Source organism: Rhineura floridana, chromosome 7 (assembly GCF_030035675.1).
Source record: "Rhineura floridana isolate rRhiFlo1 chromosome 7, rRhiFlo1.hap2, whole genome shotgun sequence".
Taxonomy (NCBI): Eukaryota; Metazoa; Chordata; class Lepidosauria; order Squamata; family Rhineuridae; genus Rhineura; species Rhineura floridana.
This window is the reverse complement of record NC_084486.1, coordinates 29,520,108-29,538,458: the sequence shown is the minus strand read 5'-3', so window position 1 is coordinate 29,538,458 and position 18,351 is coordinate 29,520,108. Positions and strand designations below refer to the sequence as shown.

Genomic DNA, 18,351 nt, shown 5'->3' with positions numbered 1-18,351 from the left:
ATCTCCCCCCCCCCTTTTCACTTGGGGAACTTTCAATCACCCAATTCTCCTCCTGAATTCTGAACGGGCACAGTTCCAGAATAGCTGTCTGGTGTTTCTTCTGAATGTGTAGATGGGCTGTAAAATTCCAGATGACACCCTAAAGCAATTGGAATGGATTTGTTGTTTTGAGAACCCTTATTTCAGGGTTTTGTTTTTGTTTTAATGTTTTGTTTTTCATCTTAACACTTCTAGTTGGGTGTTGTACTCACAGAACAGGAAATATTCTGAAAAACAAAACGAAACAGCCCTAAGACACAAGAGTGCACAGTCTACTAAATCGCACATGCAGGGACACAGGCAGGTACAAGTGAAGCCAATATAATGTGAGCACCCTTGGAAATCATCTACAACCCCAGATTTTTGTTACCTAAGATGTGGTTATGGGTAAAGTTGGCATCTATTATAAGAATACCACAGGTGGGATATCTTTATGGATAAATTGGGCTTCACGTACAGAATTCTGCAAGCACAATTGGCAGAATCCAATTGGTCTTCCTAATTCTGCTGCTCCAGTAAGAGGAGTCTGTTAATACAGGAGGTAGGGCTGCGATTTTTGGTGTTCCCCGCTCCCTTCTGTGGTCACCCATGCTTCCATTCTGCAATGAATAATAATAATAATAAGGGCCCCAGAACCAGGAAAGCACGGCTGAATTTTCCTCCTTGAAGTCAGATGCTGGAAAAGAAGATAAGAGGGCTGTGTTTGCACCCTGTCGCCTGTTATTATGCATACACATATTGCTTTTCACCTTGTGAAGTGGAAGTTTATCCTAAAAGAGATGTTAGAAATAAATAAGCATCATAGGAGAAAAAGATCATAGCTAAGTAGAGTTTTATATTCACACCAAGGCAAACTGTGGATGAAGATGAGGCCACAGTTTCCATGTGGGATTTCTAATAACTTGGATTCTCATGCATGAGCCCCAAAAGATGAGAGCCACCCTGAATACAAATAGTCAATCAGGCTTGAAAATTCTATTGCTAGGCCTATGTGTTGCTGTACTGCAGTGACTGGATATAATGAAACAATCCTACCTTCTTAAATTTCATCTAGATTTTTTAAATCCTCATGTGCCCTTTGTTCTGACACTGCTGTGAATGTTATGGAAGACATTACATGCAATTTGGAGAATAAGTGAGGCAATGCCCATTGAAAAGAGTGACAAAAAAATCTCATTGGCTTTTGCAAGCCTGGTTCATGTCTCTGGGTTTCCCTGAAACTTCTAGACAACTCCATTTTCTTTCTGAGCAGACATCTCATTTAATTTTAGTATGTGGAACAACTATTCAGTAAGATTATGGATGATTTCTGCAAAACTAATTAACACCAAAACCATAGCTAATACTTACACAACATGAGATCAGGCATCTCCAAAACACATAAGCCTGTTAGTTTGCATGTGCATATCCTTCTCTCTTATCTATTCAGCAGCATCAGAAGCTTGATTAATCAACTACCTGCATCATACAGTAGGGCCCCACTCATACGGCGGGTTACGTTCCGGACCCCCGCTGAAAAGCAAAAACCTCTGAAAAGCGGAACCCATTGAATAGAATGGCACACGATGCCCCAAAACCACCGTAAAAGCAGAATAAGTGCCGTATGAGTGGGGCTTTAGTCTAATTGCATCTAACTGAGACTGCCGCATTAGCGAAGCGCCATAAAGCAGGGGCCTACTGTACTATCCAAGAAATATGTTTCATTTTTTTAAAATCACTTCTGCTTATGGAAACACTTCCTACTTCTGCGAAACCAGGTTGGATACCACCTACTGTGTGTTGTGGCTTTTCCTAACCATTCACTTTTTGCTGTGAAGGCTCATCCTCAATGTGGTTGGCTGCCCATATTTTTTATTTTCAAAAATAAGCTGCTTCAGAATCAGGGGAACAACAAAAACAGAATAAGCACCTTCTTCTGAACAACCTTTAAAAAAATTCAAAAAGGATTGAAAAAATCTTCCAGAGAAGTGGAGTCCTTAGCATTTTAAATTAATTATCTTTTACCCTTGCTGCAGCAGTGCATCAATACTCCCGCAGTAATAAAAAGTAAATGTTATGTGCAAACATTTAAAATATTTTTTTTTAAGTTTCTGCCAGGAAAACATTTTAATTCTTAGTCCATTTTTGTTTCCTTCATGATGGCAGTACACAGAGTATTTTTTTTAAAAAAAAATGTTTTTAAAAGTCCCTGTTTCCCCGTAAGAAGCATATAGTCTTGATTAGAAAAAATGGGCTTATGCTCACAGCTGTTGCCTGATGGACAATAGCTTTGGTGTTTTTCAGCACATAATTCTCTACTGCTTCACTGGTATGTTATTTATTTCTCTGCTAATTGCTGTTGGGTGTTCAATTACATGAAATGCAAAGATGGAACATGATTATTCAAAGCTAAGGATGAAATTTTCTGAAAATCTTGATGTCAAGCTTATCTGCACACATTTTTCTTATTTCCATCTCGCTTCTTGATCTTGTCAAGAAACAAATTATTTTTTACTGGCTCTTGCATATTAATTGCATTATTTTTTATTTGCATTACACCCCAGGTTTTCTAAAGCAATCAGCACATAAACAAATGCATACAGCAATGAATATAACTGTATAAAATAATACATCAACACTTATAAAATTGTGTTTCATAAATATAGTATTGCATGGGGCTTGTATAATACATATAATATACATTTTTGCACATAATTTTACATAAATTGAGCTTTAAAAAACAACAACCTGACAATGCACAAGCAGCTTGGATATAAGTGGATGCTCAAGGCAAGAGGTGGTCTGATGCAGACAAAGCTTGATTAGGTTGGAACTATCAAATTCCATGTATAAATTCATTTAAAATGGATTTATCCTCTGTCCCTAGTTGCAGCTAGAAACTGCAGCCAAGCAGGTTTGCCAACTTCATATGTGTATGCACATATCATCATACATCCTGAACTCAAAACATCTAGTTTAGGCTGTGGTCTTATACCCACTGCAAGATTTATTGAACTCAATGGGTCTCACTTCCAAACAGGCACGTGTAGGCTTGCACTGTTATCAGGGATGGGCAAGAAGTTAGATTAAGTTCACGTTTCAAGCTGAATCAATCAAATCCACATTTTCTGAATAATATGTGCACCGGAATACAACCATCCTTTGAAATTTGCACTTATTCTAATTTTGCAATACAAGTCGCCAACCAAACAATGTTTATAAAAATGCATAGATTAAGGGAAGACATGCACAAAAATGAGTATATGAGTGAAAAAATATATAAATGCATTATATAATGAGAAATTGCTTGCAAAAATGTGTACAACAGTCAACATTGCCTACAAGAATGTGTTTATTAGGAAAAACTCTCACGAAAATGCTGGAGAATTTTCATGCCGATTTTAAAAAAAAATCACAAATTGCTGCAGAAACGTGGAGAACTTTTTGAATTTGGGACTGGAAAAATGGGAACGGAGAGAACCGAAATTGGCATCCCTAACTGTTATTTAGCAAGAGACCCAATACCAAACCAGAGACAAAAATTCCAAAAGGGCAGCCAAACCTGGCAGCTGGCAATGCCACACACCTTAAAAGCAAAGTGGGTGAAAGAAATAAAAGTGTTCTATGCTTCTACCCAATCCTGTCCCTCCTAAAACTGGAGGACTTGCATAAACATAGGCTACAAACACCAATTTGTTTGCTTGTTAGTTTATTAAATTTATATCCTGCCCTTCCTCCCAGTAGGAGCCCAGGGTGGGAATTTGATAGGCACACACACAAAAACAGTGGCAGCATGGAAGGAGGATACAGGGGGAGCCCCACAGTCTCTTGCTTTGATTGGAGCATACTCTTTATTCAAATCCTATTCATCCCCTCCCCAACAATTCCTCTACTAGGCAAGCTCAACTTTACTTTCTATGGAAATAACTTTTTTATTGGCCCTGTGCTTTTAACAGAAACTTGATTTGCAGACATTACTTAGTAGGTAATAATACTTATCAAGGATGGGGTTAGCACTTGACAGCTTTAGGCAGCTGCCAGGTCCCCAGCATCCTGGCGGGACCCACTGCTGATACCTCACCCCCAATTTTTCCCTGGCCTGGTACTCTGAGCACCACTAGGTGGTCAGGTCTAGGCTCCCTTTAGATTTCTTACAATGCCCCTGGTCAAACATCACTGTAGGGCAGGGGTGTGGAATCTTTTTCAGCCAAGGGCCGCATTTCCTTCTGCGCAGTCTTCTGAGGACCACGTGCCAGTGGTGGGCAGAGCTAGAGGCAAAAGTGAGTAGAGCAACAAATGTAAATTCCACTTTTGCACAGTAGGTTAATTTCGACACACACACTCACACATACCCCAATCCTCCATCTAGACAAGCACAAGGCTTTATTTATTTATTATTTGATTTATATCCTACCCTTCCTCCCAGCAGAAGCCCAGGGTGGCAAACAGAAGCACTAAAACCACATCAAAACATCATAAAAACAGACCCTAAAATACACCAAAACAAAACAACTTTAAAAACATTTTTTTAAAACAAGCTTTTAAAACATCTTTTAAAAAGGGTTAAAAATGTTGTTGTTGTTTTAAAAAAAACATAGTAAAAAGCAATTCCAACACAGACGCAGACTGGGATAGGTCTCAACTTAAAAGGCTGGCTGAAAGAGGAAAGTCTTCAAAAGGCACCCAAAAGATAACATATGACACCTGCCTAATATCTAAGGGGAGGGAATTCCACAGGGTAGGTGCCATTACACCAAAGGTCCGTTTCCTATATTGTGCAGAACAGACCTCCTGATAAGATGGTATCTGCAGGAGCCCCTCACCTGCAGAGTGCAGTGACTGACTGGGTATATAGGGGGTAAGACGGTCTTTCAGGTATCCTGGTCCCAAGCTGTATAGGGCTTTGTACACCAAAACTAGAACCTTGAACTTGGCCCGGTAGCAAATGGGCAGCCAGTGCAATTCTTTCAGTAGGGGGGTGACATGTTGGCAATGCCTTGCCCCAGTAAACAGTCCCATTGCCGCATTTTGCACCAGCTGCAGCTTCTGGACCAACCTCAAGGGGAGCCCCACATACAGCGCATTACAGTAATCCAGCCTGGAGATTCCAAGTGCATGGACAACAGTGGTCAGGCTATCCTGGTCCAGAAACAGCCGCAGCTGTCTCACCAGCCAAAGCTGGTAAAAGGCACTACTACCCACTGATGTCACCTGGGCCTCTAGCAACAAAGATGGATCCAGGAGCACCCCCAGACTATGGACCTGCTCTTTCAGAGGGAGTATGACCCCATCCAAAGCAGGCAACTGACCAATTATCCGAACTCAGGAACCACCAACCCACTGTGCCTCCGTCTTGCTAGGATTCAGGCTCAGTTTATGGGCCCTCATCCAGCCCACCACCAAGTCCAGGCAGCGGTCAAGGGCTTGCACGGCCTCTCTCTATTCAGATGTTACAGAGAAATAGAGCTGGGTATCGTCAGCATACTGCTGACACCTCGCCCCAAAGCTCCTGATGACCGCTCCCAAGGGCTTCATATAGATGTTAAACAGCATGGGGAACAAGATGGTACCCTGCGGCACCCCACAGCACAACTGCCAGGGGGCTAAAAGACAGTCACTCAATGCTATTCTCTGAGAGCGACCCAGGAGATAGGATCTGAACCGCTGTAAAACATTGCCTCCAATACCCATCTCATCAAGTTGGCCCAGAAGGATACCATGGTCAATGGTATCAAAAGCCGCTGAGAGATCAAGTAAGAATAACAAGGTCGCACTCCCCCTGTCCTTCTCCCAATAAAGGTAATCCATCAGGGCAACCAAGGCTATTTCATTCCCATAGCCAGGCCTGAACCCAGACTGGGATGGGTCAAGATAATCTGTTTCATCCAAGAGTACCTGCAACTGCTGCGTCACAACCCTCTCAATCACCTTCCCTAAAAAGGGGGTATTTGCAACCGGTCGGTAGTTGTCACAAACCAATGGGTCCAGGGTGGGCTTTTTCAGGAGTGGCCAGATCACTGCCTCCTTCAAGGCAGCTGGAACCACTCCCTCCCACAATGATGCATTGACCACACTCTGGATCCACTCAGTCAAACCCCCTCAGCAAGCTTTAATAATCCAAGAAGGGCAAGGGTTGAGAGGACACGTTGCTGGCCGCATCATCGCAACCACCTTGTCTACATCATCAGGTCGCATCAACTGAAACCGTTCCCAAGAGGTTGCAGCAGACGTTGCACTGGACACCTCATTGGGGACTACTGTAGTTGTGGATGGGGCATCAAGACTGTTACGGAGGCAAGCAACTTTACCCTCAAAGTGCCTTGCAAACAATTCACAGTGGGCCTCCGAAGGGTCTAAAACTTCATTTCCTGGAGTTGATGTCAACAGACCCCTGACAATATGAAAAAGCTCCACTGGACGGCTACTTGAGGATGCGATGGAGGCAGAGAAGTGAGCGTTCTTAGCCGCCCTCACCGCCACACAGTAGGCACGGTTATGATGTTTTACTCGTGCCCGATCAGCCTCACAGCACGTATTTCGCCACGTGCTCTAGCCGTTGTCCAGCAGATAGCCTTGCCCTCATCTTCTATGGTAATTCACCACATCCCCATGGCTATATTTCCCTCTACCCGTGAACACTGAAATTGGAGTGGCATCACCCATGTTCCTCCATACTAAGACTCCTCCTAAACACCTAATATGGACCCAACACGAGCCTATCGACAAAACCTGTCAGAGCCAATTATTCCAGTAGGCCTCTGCAAGAATTGGGAACAGTCATACCCATTCAAACTTTTTCACACAGGGCCCATCTACTCCCCCTCCTGTTTCACAACCAGGGATGTCCAGCCTTCTGCCAGTTACAGACTCTCACTCTGAAGGCATCTGGTGACTTTCTGATATCATTCAGTTCATTGCACAGGCTCTCGCCCTGTGCAGGAACTACACATGCACCACACGCCCTCCCCACCACCAATCTCCTCTAGATTAATTTAACAAGAAACAAATTAAAAAGAAAAAGAAAAGGTAATAGAAGGGGGTAGTGTCTTTGCCCTCAGGGGCCCCCAAGGGTCAAATCCCTTTGGTGGCAACCCTTGGTGGCAACCCTTCCGGCAGCAGACCCACCGCCCAGAGTCAGCTGGGCTTTTATGCCTCCTGCCACAGCCAGTAGCTGATGCAAGAGGCTGCAAGATTGACTAAAGCCTCTCTCTGGAACCAGGGTCAGACAGGGGGTCCCAGTCCTTGCAGCACTTACCAGGGACTTCAGCTGTCTTGAGGGACAGCAACCCAAAGGAGCAAGCAGCAAGTGCCTAGATGCTCAGGTGCCCACTCTCAGGGAGTTCAAGGCCATGTTCCAGCCAGGCAAAAACACTCAGGATGCGAAGCAGGGCCAGTGATGGGTGTGGCCTGGGAAGAGTTCTGAAGGCCACATACAAAGGCCTGGAAGGCCACATTTGGTCCTTGGCCCTGAGTTTTCCCATCCCGACTCTCAAGTATTGTGAGAAATTAAAAGGACACATAAACCCAGTCCACACACCCCTCCACAGTATTGCCAAGAGTGCTTCCACCATCATAGCTAGAAATGTCCACCAGTGCTTCCTGACAGAGGAGGGGGTCCACCAGAGGAATATCTGCCCATGGTCCCTTAAACCTGGAACCAGCGATAATGCCGCAAAGAGCACCACCTTTTGGTTTCTCCAGATCAAGCTGTTGTTGAAGGCTTAAGAGCAGGCCAAGGTAGGCTTTCCAACTTGTCCCTGGCAAAGAGGACACCCAGTACTTTGCAAGATTTGAAAAACAAAAACAATGAGTTTATGATTGTCTGCTTTTCAGTGGCCATACATTTAAAGCACATTTAAATCTCATGGCTTCCCCCAAAGAATCCTGGGGACTGTTGTTTACCCCTCACAGAACTACAGTCTGAGCACCCTTAACAAGCTACAGTTCCCAGGATTCTTTGGGGGAAGTCATGTACTTTAAATGCATGTTGTTCACGCAGCCTATGTTCCTTGCTCTCCCCCCGCCCCTTCTCTTTTGCCTTCTTCTCCCATTTTCTCTTGAGCATTGTATGAAATTTAGTCCCAAGAGCCAGACTACAGAAATGTTAAAGCAGGGGTTCCCAAACTGTGGTTCGTTGGCTTAAGTCAGGTGGTCCATGGTGCATCTACATTAAAAGGTCATATAGGTTTTCAATTGCATTTTGATTGCTTTTGTTTTTTATGGTGTGTTTTGTTGTATTTTTTCTGAATCTTAAGGAATTCAAACTGCAATACAATAAAATAGAATTTATTTTTTTAAAAAAAATATTTATACCCCGCCCTTTTTCCGAGGAACTCAGGGCGGCTTACATTAAAACATTAAAACAGCAATAATTAATAAACATGATATTCAGTTTAAGCAATTTAAAATGGAATTAAATAAACATAGGTTAAAACTAACTACATTGGTTAAAAGCCCGTCTAAATAGAACAGTCTTCACCTGTGCATAATGAGGAAGCCAACCGGACCTCAATAGGGAGAGAGTTCCACAGTCTAGGGGCTTCTAGAAGAAGTAAAAGAAGCAATAACAATACCGTTAAAAATCATACAGCATCTAGCACAGTTCACTGTAATTGCTACAACAGGCAGAAAAATGATTAAGTTTTCCACCAAGACCTTCAGCAATTTTCAAGCGGTCCACGGGGACAGTCTTCCAAACGCAACAAAGAGAACAAAATGCAGCTATGAGGATACAACACAGTGGGTTGCATCCATTGCTGTGTGAGAGCAAGGACACTCCCACAAATAAAATTCACTAGGTCCTGCTCCCTACTGTAGCCCCCTACATCTCACAAAAAGCCTCTCCTGAAGGTCAGAGACCTCTCAGAATAGGCCTAGAATGTCAGGGGGGGGGGAAGGCTGCAGTGGAATGGGCCACTGGCCTGATCCAGCAGGCTCCTTTTATGTTCTTATGAAGAGGGGATTAGGGGATATTGGGCAGACTGTGTTCACACTGCATTGGATTCAGCCTTGCATGTTCTTGATGTTGTTTTTTTCTGGTCACCTGACAATCCAATCTCTTGAAGGACAGCCATGCTCTGTTTGCAGCAAATGACATCACAAAGTGAGCAATCCTCCATTTGCCAAACGTGAGGTCTGCTTGGACTGACAATACAACTGTGTTCAAGCATGTCAGCAGCCAGATAAACTAAAAGACATGAATGGTCATCCATCAGCTAAATAATCATGTTTACTTCCTTAGGAGGTCTCCTATAAACACCTGCCAAAGTGTTGCCTCTGCTGAGGCCAGTGATAACTGGCCCACTGTTTTTATCGCTGTGGTAGTACAAACTTCAACCAAGGCAAATTGTTGTAATAAACCATGGCTTCCTTATCACCCAAAGTGCATGTCTTACTATAGAGTGAACAAACTCTTATGGATTGATCATGGTGTCATGGCTGCTTGTAGGATCCACTTGTCAGAATGACCAAGTGGGGCTGTAGGTGGACAAAATGGAATACAAGGGGACATGATCCCGCACACAGGGTTTGGCTTCAGGTTTGAAGGGGTGCTGGGCAGAGTACACTGTGAGGAAACCCAATGGGCTCACCTAGGGCTCATCCATACTTCAGTTTAATCTAGTATGGATGAGCCCCAGTGGTCGGGGGGGGGCAGTAGCAATGCCACAATCAGCCTCTGGGTTTGAGCCACCATTTTAATGTTCCACAATGGTGTAGAATGACACTAGGTTACAGGCATTGTGGGAAATTTAAATGGCAGCTCAGATCCACCCACTTAGTGTGGAGGGTCCAGGGCCAGCCATGTGCTGAAAGTCAGACTTGTTGCACATCATCACAGGAACAGAAGCAATCATTAGGGGATTTACACCAGCAGTTAACATCTTGCCGTGTAATGTTGACAGCCAATCACTATTTTATACTTCAGTGAACTAATGAAAAGTAGCGGCTGAGCTGTGAACCAGGAAGTCACAATTCAAATCTTGTTGCTGCCTTGAATTCCTTAGGTGGTCTTACGCAAGCAATTTTCTCTCTGTCTAACAACCTTGCAGGGCTGGGGGTTCTCAGATTATGTATGTGAAACATTTTCTCTTCTGAGATGCTTAGGGTTATTTCTCTGAATAGTAAAATAGGAGTCTACAAGACAGCTAATATTGTGTGAACAGCTACAGACTGCCCTGAAAGGTGGTATTTAAGCAAGGGCTGCTGGGCAACCATCTACCAGGGGTGCTGTAGTTACATCCTACACTGCAGATCCTACATTGAACAGGAGGCTGGACTAGCTCACCTCAAGGTACCTTCCAAGTCTGTGCTTCCATGATTCAGAGTTGGTTTAACTCCCCCCTTTTTTGGCTACTGAGTCCATCACTGGACCCACATGGCCATGCTCCTTATCTGATGTTGTCATGGCCCCGTCGGAGGACTCCTCAGATGAGGATGACTCAGGAGTAACAGCAGCAGACCCAGGAGCAGCAGGAGACACGAAGGAGCCTCCTGAGAATCCAGCTCCTTCTACCCCTCAGCTGCAGAGCACCCCAGGGACAGCAGAGGCCCTGCAGCCAGACACAGACAGTGAACAGGATACTCCCCCCTCACCTGCAGAACGTAGACAGCAGAAGGTCAGGCAGAAGAGAGGCAGGCCTGTCTCCTTAAGGCCCAAATGCTGAGGGCTCACACCTGCTGTCCATCCTGCTCTTTATAAGGCACACCTTGGCTGCAGCTTGTTGCTGACTGCAATGTCAGGTGTGGCTTTGTGTAGACCTAGTTTCCCTGCAGCATCTCTTTGACTGACCTCCTTGGCAATTGATCCCGGACCGCCACTGACCTCACTTCTGGACTTCTGACTCCGCAAGTACGCTTTGGATAGGCCTGACAGATTTACAACCCGACTGCTGGCTAAGGACTTTCCTTCCCTGCCAAAGACCCAGGAATTTCCAGCCCCCCCTGACACTGCTGATGCAGTGTAGAGCTGACAGATGTCCTGGTTCTTTCCCAACCTGCACGATTCAGCCCTGGATCTGCCCCTTGGCCAAACACAATGGTCAGTATTTTTTATATCAAACATCTGTATGTGCAACACTGGGGAACCATTAAAAATGCTACATTAATGCCAATAATTGGTTGTTTAAATGCACTTAAATTGGTAGCAATATATATCAATTTTAGCTCTCCTAGAATATATTACAACATGTTTATGGACAGCAAGTTCAGGAATAGCATCTACCCATTGCTTTTGTAGATTTCCAGCTGATCTCCAGTTTATGAATATAATTCTTCTTGCAAAGTTATGGAGATAGTCATTGGCAAAGCTGCTGCCAAACCTAACCCAAAGGCAGACAACCAAAGCGGTGCCAGAGAATACAATATATGTTTATGATTTCCAAGCGGTCTTTGTGAAAAAGCAAAGTCTAGCTAGCACTCTCTTCCTTTTTCTTCTCCCCCCACACCACTCCGGTTTCATCAATTATTCTAACATTATTTTACACCTCACGCGCTATTGCACAAGATTGTAAGCTAGATTTTTAAAAAATCTGCAGAAAGTTAATGTTTAATGGCTCACTTGGGAGTATTGTTTGATGTTTACACTTCCTTTGACTAATCTAATTTGTAGAATGAATTAAGGTTATATAAGACCCTGGCTTGGCAAATGAGTTACTGGTATCTGTTGCCCAGAAACTATTATCTTATTTAGTCCAACATGCTTCAGAATAAACTATTTCAATTTTGTGTTTTGTTCTCTCCTGTCAGTTTTAACACCCTTCCAAGCTGCTTGTGAAAATTATCCTTGGATGGTGGCTGTTACCAGTTGGTGTAAAAGCATGTGTGTGCGTGGGGGGCAAATTTCAGTCCCAAAGTGCCACACAGTCTCTGTGAACTGATGGCAGAGTTGCAACAAGTAACCTATTAAACTGGATTGGCCTGAAACCAGGAATCATGAGCAAAGGGAAATGGCAAGGAAAGGTAAATGGTAGTTAACGGCTGTTCTTCTTACCTGCCCCCTCCTGGTAAAATAGTTGGGTGTGCCCAGAACACTTTGCTGAGGTAAATAGCATCTGAAGAAATATTCACTGTATTGACTTGTCAAAAGAAGAAAGAGAACATATATTTGTTTTCAGTTTGTGCTACATTTGTTGTACCTTTAATTCTTTTGAATTATTTACCACGTATTTCCATGAGAATAATAATACTAACGTATGTCACAGGGTTGTTGTAGAGATTACTGAGGTAATGTGTTTTCAGCAGTCAGGAAGCACTGTATCACAACAACAACAATAATTAATAATAATGGGGACTGAATGACCTCACATGCTGAGATATGGTGGGTGGCCCCAAGAGAAAGGGCTTTCTCAGCAGTGGCCCCTCGCTTATGGAATTCCCTCCCCAGAGAGGCTCGCCTGGCACCTACTCTAATGTCACTTTGTTGCCAGGTTAACTTAAGACCTTTTATTCTCACAGGATTTTTGGCAGCACAATCCCATACATGCCTATTCAGAAATAAGTCACATTTAGTTCAATGGGACATACTTCCAAGGGAGTTTACATAACATTGCAGCTTAAATTTGATACTTGTAACACGGCTTCACATGGCTATATTAGTCTCTGGAATTCTTAGGTTTTCATTAGGTGCTCTATGTGAACATGACACCATGCTCCAAATTACCTAATGACCATTCCTAATGGCTTCAGATAGATATTAAACAGTGTTGGGAACAAAATGAAACCCTGCAGCATAACAGCCAGGGGGCCAAGGTATAGTCAGCTGATACCACCCTGAGAAATGAACCCTGCAGATGGGAGTGGAACCACTGTAGGACAGTGCCACAAAAACTCATTGAGGAAGATGAGTCTATGGTATCGAACGCCATTGAGAGACTGAGCAACAACCACATACCCCCCTGTCCCTCTCCCAATAAAGGTCCTCAATCAGGGGGCCCAAGGCCAATGTAGTGCCAGACCAAGCCTGGACCTAGTTTGGAAAGGATCCGGATAATCAGGGTAGAGACACACTTACTGTTGTGCCGGTTCCAGTGTGTCTCCACCTCTGTTTTCTGAAAACAGGGGCACATGGTGTTAGTCAAACTCTGCCCCTTTTTACTGTAAAGCCTGATTGGATCAGCTTGGGTGCATTTTTTAAAATGCAGCTTCAGACAAGTTTTGCAACTGATTGATAGATCAACCCATTGTCCCTCCAGGTGTGGCCAATGGAAACGCTTTGCTGAAGGCTCAGGAAAAGACAGTGACTGGTCCAACACTTTGCTGTAGGCGGTCCTGAAAGTTCTGAAGTCAGCAGTGGGGAAGGTAAGTGTAGTCAGTCGTGGGCAGAGTCACTTCAAAACACAGCCAGAAAAACCATTTTCGCTGCTTTTGAAGCAACTAGTGCCCATCGCAGCCTTTCCCAAACAGTGTGCCTCCAGATGATGTTGGACCACAACTCCCATCAGCCTCAGCCAGCATTGCCAATGGGAGGCTGATGGGAGTTGTGGTCCAACAACTTCTGGAGGCACACCGGTTGGGAAAGGCTGGCCCATAGGATCAGTTTCCTCTAAGAGTTGCGCCACCTCCATTTAACTCCAATGAATGACAAAGCAGGCTTTCATGAACAAAATAAAATAAAGGAGTAAAAACAAGGGCAATCACAGCCTAATATAATTTTTCATTCACTTAATGAAAGACAACAGCATTGTATTTAGAGTTTCCTTCTGGACACTTTACTCCCATTTCTCCCTCCCACAAGCTTCATAGGAACTTTAAGTTCTGTGTTTTGAAACACTGCTTATTTTGGTCTGATGCTAATATGCTTTCAACTGATTCTTGATTGTCTGCATTACCAATCAAAAATTAAGAACAAAATGTTACCAGTGTTAAATTGTCTCTAAAGGAACACGTCATCTTAATGCTACTTCCTTAATTCTGTAAAGAATGGGTTCTTGCATCAGACTAATTTGATTTCTGAAAAGTATGTTCTTGGCTTCTAAAAACATAAGGAATCAAGCAATAAAACAAAAATGGGGGAGGGGACTGAAGGGAGCAACCGTGATCTTTTGTTAAATGCAGTTCTTGTGCTTACAAGAAATGCTACATTGCAGATTTTTACAATTAACATTCCTGCCATGTATGCAACTCTGGATGAAGCTAATAAATTCTTTCAAGCACACATTCATCTCATTTTTTAAAAAAATCATTTGATGTCAGTGGTGGCCTGTAGCATTCCTCCCCCCCCCATTAAAAAATAAGATATCCTCTTCATCACCCCATAGCTACTTTTGGAGTCAGCATCCTAGTTAACATGTTAATTTTATATTGTGAGAAACATCAAGTTGAGTATTTTGGTTTTGACATATGAGAAGCCTCTTATAATGTTACAGCTTTTTATTCTAAATTAAATATTAGAGGGGAGAATTAGAGCCAGTTGTGGTTCATGGAAAGTATTTCTCTTCTAAACAGTCCTCTATGATACTTTCCAAAGTGAGTGAAAACGCGATGAATATAGTTTTTTTAAATGATTATTCATATTTTAAGGCTTATAATGCAAGTGGTTTAACATTTTGTGCCTAATAATAGATGACTTCTATCACATTGCCAACCTTTACTTCTATCATCTTTGAAGTCCGGCCATATAAAGGCTGTTTGTAGAACCACAGGAAAGTTAAAGCAAATATGACTTAGAGTGATTCATAGGAACAGGAATTTGCAATGAAGTCTGGTTGGGAGGGAGTGGAGGGAGAGGGAAGGGGGGCAGGCTCTCGTGTCTGTATCAAAGGAAATGAAATGTTTGCAATACTTTCCAGTTGATAAATTTATTAAAGCTTTTTAGAGTTATGTAGCTTGAACATTGCTGACATAAACAATCTTTGACCTGAAACAGATTATATTAAACTCTGCGGGGGAGATAGAATTAGAAAGGGGAAGAAAAAAAAAGAATTAGGATTCCTAGATTTCAAAAATTGCCACAAGGTCATTGTGACCCTTAATTAATGGACTATATTAGCAAAGTGGAAATTTTCAAAGTAAAAAAATTAGGGTTGTCATCAACTAAGTTCTACTCAGACTATACTTGTTGCAATTAATGAAACTATGTTAGTCTTGTCTATTAACTTCAATGGGTCTACTCTGAGTAGGACTAGCATTAAATAGCACTCTTAATAATCTCTTTATTCCTCAAGGTAGTATTTTTCAAAACTCCTCACCTTCAGGGAAACCTTTCTCCACACTGAGCTGAGGAGACTGTGCACACTGCAGAGGATTCTGGGAAGTGTTAGAGTACTGTCTCAGTTCAGGGCATCATCTGGGTCTACTCCACACAGGGCCTCACTGTGGCTTTATGTAAACAGAGAGTGATCCCTAGAACACAGCCAGCACTCCCCTGGGGCCGTGTCCACCCCTTTGCATTGTGGGGAAATGAGTGGATAAAGCTGTCTTTCAGGAAAACCTGTTTGCCATTCCTAATCTTCTTTATGAGAAGCGCCTGAAAAAGAGTCTAAGGAGTTTCAGAAAAACTACCAGGTTAGAAAATAACCCTTTTTTTTTTAACAAGGAAATTGCTTTCCCTTTAAATCTCAGTGTACCTTTTCACATGAGCTCCCCCCCCCATGGTTGCAAAAGAAATTAATTTGTTGCTTGTTGCTACACATTGGCAGGCTTTCGGCTTCAAGAATGTAAGCAATCTTTCTTTGTTTCCCAGATATAGTTAATCTGGCAGTTAAAATACTTTGGAAACATTTTGATGACTTATCTGGAAAAGTAGCTTTGGCGTTTTTCAAAAGAAAAGCTTAGCACTGTACGCAGGGGGAAGATAAAAGGTTCAAGAAGTGTTTGTTCTAAGCGATACTATTCATTTGGAGATCATAATGTAACCCCACCCAGGCAATTATTGTGGAGAAAAAGAAGAGAAATCTCCTCATAGCGCTCTGTGACACACTCTTGACTTGGAAATATATATATAATATGCCCGTTGCTGTTATAGTTTAGTGGGTTGCAAGCTGCTTTTATTAGAATCAGCTGAATCCTGTTTTGCATAAAAAGGAGGCCTGTTCGACATCAAGAACACATTTCCATTAATACGACTTTGACAAAGTAAAATAAAATCGCATTAAGATGATGTAAGTAGATACGACAATGAAATCTCTGTGAGATAAGTTTGGCTCAACAATTTACAGTAAAGTCCCTACAGGAAGGAAAGCAACAGAATTTTACATTGAGGCTGCTCATGTTTTTAAACCTTTAAAAAGGCCCTGCAATAAATCCTTTGTCCAAAGGAAGGCGGGACGGGGGGTGTAAAGGGGAGAGAAAAGAAATTTAAAAAAGCATTGGGCTGGTGTTTTTTTTCAAATGTAGGAAGAGATAGGATAGATTAGAATGATATTTTTGCAGTAATACAAACAAGTTTTGTTCTCTAGCCTAGCCTATAATCATCCTGATTGTTTCAAGGGACTTTCCAATACTAAGCAACTGACAACAAGGTATTAGATTACACGGCAATTTAGGAATGCATGAAAAGCCAAGCAGTTAATATAATGTGGCCCTAAACTTTGTGAACTTTAGAGCAAGACAAAATGTGCATTTTCAAAAACTTGATTTTTGTACGTGTGTAATGTTTATCTAAATCATTCAGAATATTTACTCAACCTTTTATTTATTTATTTTTAAAGGAACTTTGATGTCTTTCTCATTAGATTAGTCATTATAAGGAAGGCATTGATGGATCTTGATAATGCTGTGTGTTTTATGACTAATCAGGCCTTGGCAGCTGCAACATTTTCTTCTGTAGTGAAACTTTAATATTCTTTCAGCCTTATATAAACTCCCTTCCCCCTTCAGAACTGTGTTATACAAGCTACTTATTAAGTATTACAAAAGACTTATTACACAGAAGTTAGCACTTTGGTTTAGAACTTGACCAAATGAGGCAGTTTTTTAACGGTAGGAATCATCCAGTTAGAGCTGCATATTCAGTTGGTTTAATCAGTGTGTGTACATATGCAATATTAAATGATGGGGCTGCAATTTAAAGGCACACATTTTTTTGGTATTATTTAGTTTTCATTAAAGATACAGCCATTGTTGTACATCATTTTTGTGTTAAAGAAGAAAGAGTTTAAATTAGTGAGAGAGTGACCAAGGGCAGGGGGAAAAAAGAAATATTATTAGAAATATTCCAGAAAGTACTACACTTGTCTCTTTTTTGACACTGTTTTGGTTCTTGTGTTTTGATGGTATTGGGAAGGAAACAACTATAACAGAGAAGGTTGATTAACAATGAATGGAAGCTTTTCTTTGACTCCACATCGTTATTATTGTGATGCTGTCAGTATATCTGGTACTTTATAAAGCTATTTATTTATTACATGCATATCTCATCTTTCTTCCAAGGAGCTCAGTGGTATACATGGTTTTTTCCATCCTCCATTTAATCATCACAACAATCCTGTGAGGTAGCTTAGGCAAGATAATAGTGAGAGGTCCAAGGTCACCCAGTGAGGTTAATGGCTGAGTGAGAATTTGTATCTGGATCACCAGGTCCCAGTTCAACACTCTAACCACTACAGCATTTTGCCTCTACAATGGAAACAAAATAAAAATAAAGGTTCCTGCCCCAAGGAGTTTACAATTCAAATGTTGCCAACAGAACAGACATCACAGATAAGTAAGGGGAGAAGCCAGTATAACAATTCTTCAGCTTTATTTCAATTAGGGGTAATCTCACACACCTCTCAGTATCCCAGTAAAATAACCTATATTGAGGGTTTGGCAGTATATTAAATCATCAGTTAAAAGGCAGGTGATGGCTTAACTAAAAGTTCTTTGATCAGTGGATAGCCCTGCATACAGTGTATTTGTGTTATCTATTTTAAGTAAATACAGTTTAAATAATTACTCATCTGGCAATGTTCTAAAACACATGCTAAATTTAGGGAAGAACCTATTTTCCCAGAGTCTTTGATGTGTCATACTTGGGCTCCTGGCAGTACGAGTAAAGATGCAGTTAATTTCAACTTTCTGAACCTTTGATGCATTGTTAGTGAAGTTGCAACAACAAACAGCAGGTGTCTCCACTTGGCTGAGCTAAAGTTTCAAAGAAGGGCCCTTGCAGGGAAAGGTTTAATAAGTAGCCCCAAACTTTTGTTTCTTACTCTAACTCATTTGGCTGTTGCACAGATGTATACACAAAGATGACAACTGCGAGTTTTTGTATAAGTTTATACTAGGCTCTATTATTTCCCTTGAGATACACAGGTTGGATAAAATTTGATTGGTTGGCCCTTTTTATACTAATAAAACAACACATTTAAAAATGCTTATAGCCATTGCATAAGAACAAAGAGTACAATGTAGCAG

General features: G+C 42.0%; 1 long non-coding RNA gene across 1 annotated transcript; it reads right to left on the bottom strand.

The window, feature by feature from the left end:
• Window positions 1-2,665: 2,665 nt before the first annotated feature.
• LOC133388352 (uncharacterized) lies at window positions 2,666-15,410 on the bottom strand. Its single transcript, XR_009763753.1, has 4 exons — window positions 15,204-15,410; window positions 12,008-12,092; window positions 8,498-8,560; window positions 2,666-4,286 (listed from the first exon to the last, which is right to left on the bottom strand). It is a non-coding gene; the product is annotated as an uncharacterized LOC133388352 (long non-coding RNA).
• Window positions 15,411-18,351: the final 2,941 nt, after the last annotated feature.